Genomic DNA, 12,500 nt, shown 5'->3' with positions numbered 1-12,500 from the left:
ATTTTAATATTCTTTTACTTTTTTCTTTTTTTTTTTTTTTTTTTTTTTTAATTTTTGATTAAAGGGATGTAAAAAAAAAATGGCTGCCGAAATTAGGGCTCTGTGCAATCAAATTGAACGAGAAAAAAATATTTTTTTTAAACGAATTAAAACGTCGACTCAACAACTGTGAAATTATTGGTCTTTCGATTTATTTTTCTTTCTATGAAAAAAGAAAAAAAAAAAAAAAAAAAAAAGAAAAAAAAACGTCCATGTTTTCGCCACCGAAAAATGTACATACGTAATCCTTTACGTGAAAATTTTTCATTTTTTTTTCTCTCTTTACAACGTGATTGCAATTTCGTTAAATTTTAAATTTTCAAAAAACAACGAATGAACAATTATACGACGGAGGAATATAAAAAAAATTTGCTAACGAAGGTATTAACGAAAAAAAAAAAGAAAAAAACAAATCATGATATATAAAAAAAACTTATGTCGGAAAACATCGTAAACGTTGATAATAATTTCAATGATCGTAGATTTGTGTTTAGTCGATATTCATCAATTTGGGATGTTCTTTTCTGCATCAAGGTTTGCAGAATTCGCGAATGCAAACGTATAAAGAGATATAGGGTCGAGATTGGATGGGAACGGGGGAGGGGGAGTGGGTGGTGTGAAATGGGTGGGGTTGGTTGTGTCCTTTTAGTTCGTCATATCCTTCAACAGTTAGTACTTAGTTTTGAACCGGAGGCATCCGTGTAATATGAGGTCTGTATAATAGTTCGTATGATCGTATATCTCTTCTCCATCAGTATACCGAGTACTACAAAAGGAATAGAGATTCTCGATAAACCGTTTGTCTAAATGTCGAGTCTGAAAGTGCATGCCTGACTTTGTTCGCGATAGTTCACGGTGTTACGCGTACAAGGTAATAATTTTGTAACTTCGTATTAATATAAAGTTTTCTTTTCTTTACTACTGCCATTTTTATTATTATTATTATTATTATTATTATTATTATTATTATTATTATTATTATTATTATTATTATCTTTTTTTTATGAAATTTTTCTTTATATATATATATATATATATATATATATATATATATATATATAGGATAAAATCGTAATTAAATTTTTTGTTCGGAGAGAAACAAAAAAAAACCAACAAAAAAAGAAGGAAGGAAGGAAGGAAGGAAAGAAAGAAAGAAAGAAAGAAAGAAAGAAAGAAAGAAAGAAATAAGGCTTAACAGAGTGTAGGAAATTTTTTAATAAAATGAAAAATGTCTGTTGAGGGGTTGTGGGAGGGAGGTAAAGGGTGACAGCGTGTAACATCATATACGACAGCAAAGAAATGAGTTTACGTGCTAGTTCTACATACATACATACATACATACATATATACATGGATGCATATATATATATATACATACATACGTTTGAGAAGGATGTGTATTTATTTGGAATGTCTGTGCCTGGGTTGGTTGGGCATATAGCTCTTTGTGCCCGTGGGTTAGCCTGCCAACACATAACAGTATTATTAACATTCTGTTTGAATAGAAAAGTCAGGATATTTTAGTGGCTTATTTTTCATATCTAATCTTGGGATTAGAACGTCTATTCTTTTTTTCTTTCCCTTTTTCTTTTCACCTTTTTTTTTCTCCTTTCTTATTAATAAATCCTTTCGTAACCGGTCGGCAAAAAGATTTCATTTGTTATTTAAAAATTTTAATTCTTTTAATTTGCATTTAAGAATGCATGAGCTTCGTTAAATAATAATAATAATAATAATAATAATAATAATAATAATAATAATAATAATAATAATAATAATAATTGATTTTACTTTGTAACATTAAATTTTTCATTCAAACTAAATCAAATTCAATCTGAGATAGAGATAAAAAGTACAGTTATGCTTTAGCAAAGATCATTCGTTCACATATGCAAATACACACATACATATAGAGATACGCAAATATTCTTAGCCACGTGTTCATCGTTATTATAAAATTCGTAATAAGAATTTATCGTTAGTTTTAATATTTTTTATTCGCATTAAGCATATTATCGTTTTGTTCAAACAATTTTTATCTATAACTTCATAGATATTATTTTCGTTAACACCCATTTCTTTTATGTATCCTAGACATTTATAAAATACATTCATATGTACTATATATATGTAGTAAAATATATATATATATTAAATTTTATATGATCTATTCTATCAAAAAAATTTCTTTTTCGGGCACAATCGTTATATAATTAATAAAATAAATTTATTTAAATAAAAGTATTTCAATTTATTTTTAAATATTATGTATGATTAAAGTAACAAAATGTAAATTTATTTAAGAAAATAATTATTTTCTAATATTACAAAAATTAAATTAGTTTTATTTATAAAATATTCTTTATAATTATGATTTATATATTATTTTTATGTTATGTTTTATTAAATAAAAATTAAAAATTTATTTTATAGATATTAAAAAATTACTTTGATGTAATAAAATGTATTAAAAATTTATTTATAAGATAAATTTTTAATTTTTATTTAATAAAGAACAATTATTAAAAACAGAAAAGATTTAATAATTTTTTAATATTTGATAGAATTTATAATATATATATATATATATATATATATATATATATATATATATATATATTTAATTAAAATATAATTATATAATAAAATATATATATATATATATATATATGTAAGTAGACATATCATTAAATTATTTTTATCATATTCAAATATTTCCTTTTCCTTTTTCTTTCTTTTAGATTTTACGTTAAGAATAAATTCTAAGATTTACCATAGACGTATTCTTAAGATTTTTTCTTTTCTTTTTTTTTTTCTTTTCTTTTTTCCTTTAAAACTCTTTTAAACATAATCTACGGTCACGTTTGCTCTCTCTCTCTCCCTCTCTCTCTCTCTCCCTCTCTCTCTCTCTCTCTCTCTCTCTCTCTCTCTCTCGCACACAAGCATACATTCTCATTCACTCTTGCTCTATCTTTGTTCCATCTTAAAAATAAAAACCCTATGGTATTTTCGAGATTAAAGAGGTACACGTGCAAGGTGCTTTTGGATTATCTTAATTATACGGAAGATATGTAGTTGAGAGTTAGACGTGGATGTATAAGTGTGTAAAGGTTAAGAGGGTGAATGAGAGAAATGATCATGACTATTCTTAAATTTCTGCCATATTCAAGAGACGCAAAAACGTGACATCATTAAAATATATTTCTTTTCTAATATTCTACATTGCAAATTCGCACTCTTTAAGTTATACAAATGTTATTAATTAATATATTTGTATTCTTCTCTTAGTTCTTTTTTTTCCTTTTTTTTTTTTTCTTTTTTTATGCTAAACAAAATTCACAGGAATTCGTAGAGGAAGATAGAGATAGAGATAGTGAGAGAGAGAGAGAGAGAGACAAACAAATAAAAACAACAAATAATTTAATATGGATGGATGATTTTATCTTGATTTTTTTTTTACTTCTTCTTTTTCTCTTTCTTTTTTTTTTTTTTTTACTCGTTCCAAGTAACTCAATTGAAAAGTACGATTTCCAATGTTATTACGAAGCATTTGAAAAAGATTTAGCGGTCATTTCGCGGAATCGTATTCATCAGGTCGACTATTATATTCGCATATGACATTTGTCACGAATATAAAGGCTAATCAGGGTTAACTCGATACTAGATTGCAATGGCAGTCAGTATCAACCAGTGTTGATCGTTAAAATCCCACGGCACGAACGAGTAAATCATCTCGCTTCGGCGAAGACAAAATAGAAAGGAGAGAAAGAAAGGAGAAAAAAAAGAAAAAAAGAAAGAAGAAGAAGAAGAAGAAGAAGAAGAAGAAGAAGAAGAAGAAGAGAGGAAAAAAAAAGATTAAGAAAAAGAAACTGATTTCTCTCGAGGATTCTTCAGCGAACTTTTAAATGATCCGTCGCTTTCGCACGGATAATTGTCTCTTCTTCCTTCTTTTTCTCTTTTTTCTTTTTTTTTCTTTGTTTTTCTTCTTTCTCTCGTTTCTTTTTTTTTTTGTATGTTTTTTCTTAGAAAAAAAAAAAAAAAGAAAAAAAGAAAAAACCGCTTACTAGTAAACTATTCGAATTATCACGTTATTATGGATCAGATTTTTGATCCCAAGTGATTCGTGTTTCGTACTAATCGACATTTTTTGTTTTTTGTTTTTTTTTTTTCCTTCAAACGACGTTTGAATTTTGTCAAAAAATTCATGGTTTTACGTAAACGCGAGAATGTAATTTAACGTCGATCGATAAAATTAAATTCTTGTATAATAAATTAAACGATTTCGTTAATTCGATGAACATATATATATATATATATATATATATATATATATATATATATATATCACGGATGTAGTTAATAATAACAGAAAAAAAAAAATAAAAAACAATAAAAAAAAAAAAAACATATACAAATAATTCATAATCGAGAATGCACTTCGAATGATATTAAAAGAAGAGATTTAGAAGTGATTAGGATTTATTAGGGAAAAATTAAAAAGAGATAATCGATGATACCCTGGTCATAGACGATATATATATATATATATATATATATATATATATAATAATAATTGCATTTACTTATCGTTAAGTCGATCGAAAGATTCGATCGAAAGATTTGATCGGAATAATAATCGAACGTGATGAGAAATTATTTCTCTTTTATTACTCATTAAAATGGCCTTCTATTTAGAAAGTATCAACTGGGGTCAACGGAGTCAATTATCGTTGGTAGATCAAGGCGGCAACGTGCCAAGAACACCTAAATACAGATACATACATACACATATACACACATAGACACACATACACATACACTCTCTCTCTCTCTCTCTTTCTCTCTCTTTAATAAACACACATATACACACGCACACACAGACGTGAATACGGAGCTGTTCAATTTTTCTCCCTTCATTCATTTTTTCCTTCCACCTTTAATCCTCGTTCAAGAGCTAGGAGCTCTTCATTCTCTTCATACTTTCGACTTTTCACGAGTTTCTCCCTCGTTTCATCCCATTGAAATCCTTAAACAAAAGTACTACTTTAGGTTTTTCTACACGGAAAAACCGAGCTTTTAACAAAGCATACCGTTCTAGAAACGTTTAGCATTCTAAATTTCCTCAAAAACATCTACCTCTCTGACTTGCTTTAAACATACAAACAACAGGATGTTATTTCGTACTAAGGGAAACTAATTTTCCTCTTTCTCTCTCTCTCTCTCTCTCTCTCTCTCTCTCTCTCTCTTTAATTCTCTTTTACATACACATATATACGATTTACGATGTTTTCAGAGGTGATGTAACAACTCGAAAGAAAAACAGTTAACTATCCTTTAGAAATCTGTTTTATTAAATGTCTACCGATTAACACGTTATTATTATAGAAAAATATATAAATTCAAAAGAGAGATATAGGATAGAGATAAATAGAGATAGATAGGCAAGATCTATGTACATAGTTAAACAAGAATAGAAAATTATCGTTCGATCGGAGTTTCTATCCGTTAACGTGACATTGATTAAACGAAGAGAAATTGCCATAGGAATTAATCTCCTGGAAAACGTATCGAAAATCGTTTCTTTCGATTAATCATGACTTTATGACGTTGGATCGTAAATATTCCATTGCAGTAACAAGCAAACACCGATGAAGCATGATGAGCAGATGATGACTCGTTACATAGGTGTAGATATAGGAGTAGGGATGTCATAGGGATTTATAGGGCAGTAAGAGAAGAAGGGAGATGGTAGGGAAAGAGAAGGAGATGGGGTTTAATAATAGATAACAATAGGTTGTTATTCCATATATCGTTAACATTCTATGTAACGTTATTAACAGTATAGAGATCTTTCTTCTCTCTCTTTCTCTCTGTGTGTGTGTGTGTGTTCGTTTTTTTTTTCAAGTCGATAAATAAAAGCTCATAAAAATGTCTACATCTTCGTTGAACGAATAAAAACGCACAACGAAATTATTACTCTCTCTCTCTCTCTCTTTTTTATCTTCCTCTCACTCCGATCTTCCCCTCATCATCACTTTTTACATCAGTGAATTTTCTTGATTTTATTCGTCCGTTTAATTCACTAAATCGCGTTATTAATGTCGTTCAAACAATATAAAACGATGTTACCCTTTTTACATATGTACATTGGCGTTATATACTATTTTATGTACGTAGAGATATATACGCATATATATACATGCATATAAACGTAGATATTAACGTAGACATAAATATACGTGTACGTATATACGTATATGCTACATACGTGGATTAATATCATTCTATGGTATTGTATTTTTTTTTCTTTTTTTTTTTTTTTTTTTTTTTTTTATAATTTTATTACCTTACCCATCTGACCGTGGTTTTGAGTTAACGAAAAGAAGATAAAGAAATAGAGAGAGAGAGAGAGAGAGAGAGAGAGAGAGAGAGAGAAAAGAAAATAAAAAAAAAAAATAAATAAAAATGAACGTCGTTTGTTTCAATCACATTATTGTATAACGAGGAACGCGTTTTATCCGTAAGTCAGAGGAAAAGACACGAGAGTTTAATAATCAGATTACGCGGATTAATTATGGCCTGACGCGTAATTAATTTTTCTCTTCCTAACTGGAGAGTTCCAACTCGTTTATAAAGCTACGAAGGTATTATATATTCGTTTAAGGGTTATGTAGTACAGAAAGAGTAAGAGTAAGAGAGATAGAGATAGAGATAGAGATAGATAGATAGAGAGAGAGGGAGAGAGAGAGAGAGAGAGAGAAATACTCCGATAACTTTTGTTAGCAACAAAAGATATTATATTTTCATTGTTCAAAATTAATATGGTTAAACGTTATAGGGTTTAATTAACGTATTCAAGGTTATATATATATATATTGTTTATTAAATTGTAATATTAATTGTATATATATATATATATATATATATATTATTTATTAAAATGTATATTATATATTATATATTATTTTATCCGTCCTCATTTATTTTATCCAATTTAATAATTACATTATATCTTCTTGTTAAAGCATCAAATCAAAATCGAAAATTCAGAAAGGATGATCCAACATGGCGTCCTTATCGAGACAAATCAAAAATATCAAATGACAATTCATTGCTTATCCCTTAAGAAATATGAAAAAGAATAATTCTAAAGAAAATATATAGGGCAAGAAGAAATGAGAAAAATTAGAGGAAAAAGTTCTCAATATAAGAACGAAATTGATTATACTTTTATATTAGGTTATAAAGTTAATGGCGGTGTGCCGATAAAAAGATATTCGAAATAAAGAAAATAAAAATGGAAAAAAGAGAAAAAGAAACGAAAAACAAAAAAGAAAAAAAAAAGAAAACAAAAGAGGAAAGAAAAAAAGAAAGGGAAAAAAAGGTGAAAGACAGAAAAAGAAAAGAAAAAAGGAGAGCACAGAAAAAGAGAAATTTCTTTGACAAAAACATGGAAACGGTAACGGTCTTTTTCTTTTTAAATGAGGAATTTGACCGGGGTAGGAGAGAGGGAGGGGATGGAGGGGTAGACGAGAACGGGGGGCGCTCGAAGGAAGGTCACGTGACCGAGCAACGTTGATCGATCGTACGTAAAATAGAATGACGTCGAATGAATCCTTGATCGATCGTCGATTAAATGACTACCTACAACGTTGGCGTGTACCTAACAGAGTCAGTCAAACCCCATATTTCGAGTCTAACCCCTGATTTTCAAATACATATTATACTACTTCCCCCCAACTCACGCCCCCCCCCCCTAACTCCATATATGCGCTCGTTTCACAAGGCGTTAACGTCTATACCCATGGAAATGAGTTTTTAGGGAAGGGGAATGAAGTGGACGATTGGAGGGTGAGGTGGTGTTGGTGATGCTGGGGGTTAGGGATGGGGATGGATTGTAAAGTAATTGCGCGAAACCGTTCGCGTAGTCAGAACGCTTAAAACTTCACTCGATAAGTTCGAAAATGTAATCGTTGCCACGTTCGAATATCGGCTGTTAAAAATATTTAAATCTTTTTTTTTTTTCTTTTTCTTTTTTTTGGATATACATATTATGTATTTACATATACAACGCGTTAATTAATCTTCGTGTTGCCATTCATTTTGACACTGCTTTAAAGGGACGATGATTGATTGAATGAATGAATGAATGAATGAATCAATGAATGTATGTATGAATGAATGAATGAATCAATCAATGAATAAACAAATCAAAGAATGAATGAATCAATAAATGAAGAAATGAATCAATGAATGAATCAATGATTCATTGAATAAACAAATCAAAAAATGAATGAATCAATAAATGAAAGAATGAATCAATAAATGAATGAATGAATCAATGAATCAATGAATAAACGAATCAATGAATGAATGAATGAATCAATCAATCAATGAATCAATGAATGAACAAACGAATGAATGAATCAATAAATGAATGAATGGATCAATCAATCAATCAATGAATCAAACAATGAATGAATGAATGAACGAACGAATGAATGGATGAATGAATGATTCAATCAATGAATCAATGAATGAATGAATGAATCATGAATGAATGGTTGGATGGATGGATGAATGAATGATTCAATCAATCTATCAATTAATCAATGAAGCAATGCATGAATGAATGAATAAATGAATGAATCAATCAATCAATAAATTAATGAATGAATAAAGAAATAAATAAACTAAAATACAATAAAATAGTTGAAAAAAGAAAGAAAGAAGGTAAAAACGAAATGAAAGAAAGAAACAAAAAAAGAAAGAAAATAGAAAGAATAAAAGAGAAAAAATAAATAAATAAATAAAAAGAAAAGTTAAAAAAAGAAAAAAAAGAAAAAAAAGAAAAAGAAAAGAAGAAGATACAAATTAAAGTAAGATAATACATTTGTAATTTAACAATCGAATATAACGAGTTCATTAATATTAACGTAGATCATGATGTATGTATGTACGTCGTATATATGTATATATAATATATAATATATAATTTTTAATAAATATATAATTTTTCATACACAAATAGAATACCTAAGAAGTATTTATAGATAAAGAAAAAAAAAAAAAAAAGAAAAAGAAAGAACGAGCTATCTTATCAGTATACCTCTCAAGAAGAACATGATGATCAAAGAGAAAACGTATCTAATTGGAGAAGAAGAAGGAAGAACGAAAGGAAACAAAAAAAAAAAGAAAAGGGAAAAAAGAAAAAAGAAACAAAAAATAAGAAGAAGAAGAAGAAGAAGAAGAGGAAGGGTAAAGAAAAAAATAAAAGAGAAGTAGACAAGAAGAGCAGAATTTTAAAATATTGCGAAGCAAAGGGAATGACGACAGGTACTCTCGTCGTGTTAAGAGAAACGAACGTATTTGGACGACGTTCGAATTATCTGTGGATTTAGAAAAAAGAAAAAAAAAAGAAAAAAGAAAAAGAACAAAAAAAAAAAGAAAAGAAACAATAAAGGAAAAAAGAAGAAGAAAAAAAAAATTGCATAAATACGCAAGATTTAAAACGACGAACGTAAATGCAAGAATTTCGAAGTACTTTTTTGTAACTCCTTCGTCCTTCGAACGAACGTTATCCGGTTGGATCGGGTTCTGAGGGTTCGAAGTTAGAGGGTGAGAACAGACAAGAGAGGGTTGAATGGATGGAGAACTAGTAAGAATGGGTGGGCGTTGCATCGTCGAAATATTTACAAGTCACGTGTCTAGTCGGTGGTATCACGTATTCACGCTGAATATATTCGCATTTCACGTAGGACATTATACATACATTTACGTATGTAAATATATATGTGTTTATGTATATGTACATATGTACGTGCAATCGTGTCCCATTGGATGGATGGTAGAAAGTTTTTCCCGAAAGTCGGCCGCGAGAGATGAATTTCGAAGGTTTCATCGAACAATGGAGGATGTCTTATTGTTACGTTTGCTTCAATGCTCTCTTTCTTAAAAGTGATAAAGATGGAGAGAAAGAGAGAAAAAGAGAGAGAGAGAGAGAGAGAGAGAGAGAGAGAGAGAGAGAGAGATAGAGATGCATGTAAGAGAAAATATAAAGAGGAAAATCTTTAAACGACGTTCATAGATTTATGACTTTTGAAACATATTATTAAACTTAGCTATTTTCTCGAAATGTATTTTATGTGATAGAATAAAAAAAAAATATATATATATATAAATTCAAAAAATAATAACGTTGAAAATATTTATAAATCTATCTGATATATATCAATAATGATATTTGATAATATTAATGACGATATTACATTCTAATATAATATTTAATTTAATTACAATTATTACAAGATCTTTTTCATTTTTAAACAATTTACTGCCAAAATGGGATGAAACCCACTTTCATAATAAATGGCTCATAAGAGAGAGAGAGAGAGAGAGAGAGAGAGAGAGAGAGAGAAACATAGATAATTTAATGGCATTACTTTAAAAGTTATGATATGAACAACTATTAAACAACTATTAAAAACAACTAAATCTTTATAAATAATGCAAGTCCTAATATCCAATCTCTTATCTATTCCCTTTTAAAAATTCCATAAGTAAAAACTATAACGTAATCCAAGATGTTATCTCTTTTCTTGATTTTTCGTTTGGTTTTCTTGAAAACTTCGTTTTTTTACGTCAACATTCTTTCGATTTCTCTCGAAGACTTGATGAGTCTTTGAAAAGAAGAAGCCGATAGTTGTAAAAAGGATCCGCACGTGTTTGCACGTGTTTGTTCCTCGAACAAACATACCCTTTTCTAACGTCGTTTACGCCGTTGCTATCGTAATGGCGAATAGTACGTAACATGTATATACATATGTATCTCTATATATGTATATATGTATATATATATATATATATGTATGTATGTATGTATGTATGTATATATGTATGTATGTACGTATACATGTATGTATATATGTATGTACGTATATATATATGTATATATATATGTATATATGTATGTATGTATGTATGTACATATGTATGTATGTATGTATGTTCTTCAAGGGAAAATGCAAGAGTACACAAAAGGCTGAGGACAACACGTTTTCAAGCGTCTTTCACATTTTCGACATACGTATATATATATATATATATATATATATATATATATATATATATATATATTTTTTTTTTTTTTTTCTTTTTCATTCACTCATAGCAAATATGCTGTTAAAATAAATTTGGCGATCTATTCCTGAAACATCCTGTGTTACATCCACACACACATACATACACACACACACACATACACATATATATATATATATGTGTAAATAGGTTATCTATGTACTTACAAACGTACGTCTTTTTAGCTACGAAATGAAATTTATAAATGGAACATCATCTCGCAATGCAAAGACGATACGAATGTAGAAATGTTAGTGCAGTTAACCGTGCGCTATTCGAAAATGTAATTATTCAACGTATTTGTCTTGCGGTTTGTGGAAACACGAAACCCATGTTTAACCCTCTACCTTCATAGTACCTACCCCCTTTTACCTTCTCCTCTTCTCTCTTTCTCTCTAACCATCGAGTTAAGCTAATTCCTTCGTAAAATGTCTTTCGAATGAAAAAACCGTACGTACACTATCCATACAATATTACCCTTCGAAATCCCTCCCCCTTCCCACTACCCTTCTCCCCTCAATCGTATTAATTTCCTTCGATCGCGTATTATAATAGTTCGAGTGTTTGATTAAACGCGTAGTTGTGCCTGCGGGATGTAGAAATTATACCAGAACAATTTTGAGATCAATTATAAACAATTTGCTCGTTGTACGATTCATGAATTCTTTTTTTTCTCTCTCTCTCTCTTTTTTTTTTTTTTTTCTTATAATTAAAGAATTGTTAATGCGTTTACAAAGATCTATTGATCATTATTTCCGAGATTTCGAAGAATATATATATATATATATAATATTTTCTTTTCTTTTCTTTTTCTTTTCTTAAAGTCAATATCATTCATTCTTTATAAATGACGGCCGATCGAATTATTTGATAGATTTTAAGCGCATATGTTCAAGTGCACAATATGAAGTTATTTTGAGATGTACGCGATTAAGGATACATTAATTCAATAGTAGTAGTTAATATGATCTTTACGATGTGATAATTTGAAAAAGGTTAAGAGAAAAAAAGAAAAGAAAAAGCAGAGAAAGAGAGAGAGAGAGAGAGAGAGAGAGAGAGAGATTGAATGTAATATACATTATGTACGAGTTACGGAAACGAGTTTTTGATAACGTTTCAATTAAATAACAGTAGCTTAAAATTTGGCGTACGGCCGAAATTCTCGGAGTCCCTGATCGTATCCGTTTAGCAAAATCACACGAACAGATAATATATAGATAGAATCACATTTGATGGTCATGTGAAACCGCAACAGATGCATGTCCACGCAAAGTGTCATATATATATATATATTATATATATTCTATATATATATATCTATA

The 12,500-nt window shown here is 28.9% G+C and overlaps 1 protein-coding gene across 5 annotated transcripts in view; it reads right to left on the bottom strand.

The window, feature by feature from the left end:
- The window catches only part of LOC124432253 (growth factor receptor-bound protein 14-like), a 414,015-nt gene that overhangs the window by 370,792 nt on the left and 30,723 nt on the right, over window positions 1–12,500 (bottom strand). For 3 of the 5 annotated variants that reach the window (XM_046981009.1, XM_046981011.1, XM_046981006.1), the window contains one exon: window positions 1,422–1,502. The exons of 1 other annotated variant lie outside the window; for it this stretch is intronic. The gene's annotated coding sequence lies outside the window, so the exon portion shown is untranslated. Of the gene's footprint in view, window positions 1–1,417; window positions 1,503–12,500 lie in introns of all 5 variants that reach the window. One more of the 5 variants, XM_046981008.1, reaches the window with a different exon arrangement.

This window comes from Vespa crabro, chromosome 24 (assembly GCF_910589235.1).
Source record: "Vespa crabro chromosome 24, iyVesCrab1.2, whole genome shotgun sequence".
In the NCBI taxonomy this organism is placed as follows: Eukaryota; Metazoa; Arthropoda; class Insecta; order Hymenoptera; family Vespidae; genus Vespa; species Vespa crabro.
The sequence above is the reverse complement of the archived record's forward strand: the minus strand, read 5'-3'. Positions and strand labels throughout refer to the sequence as shown.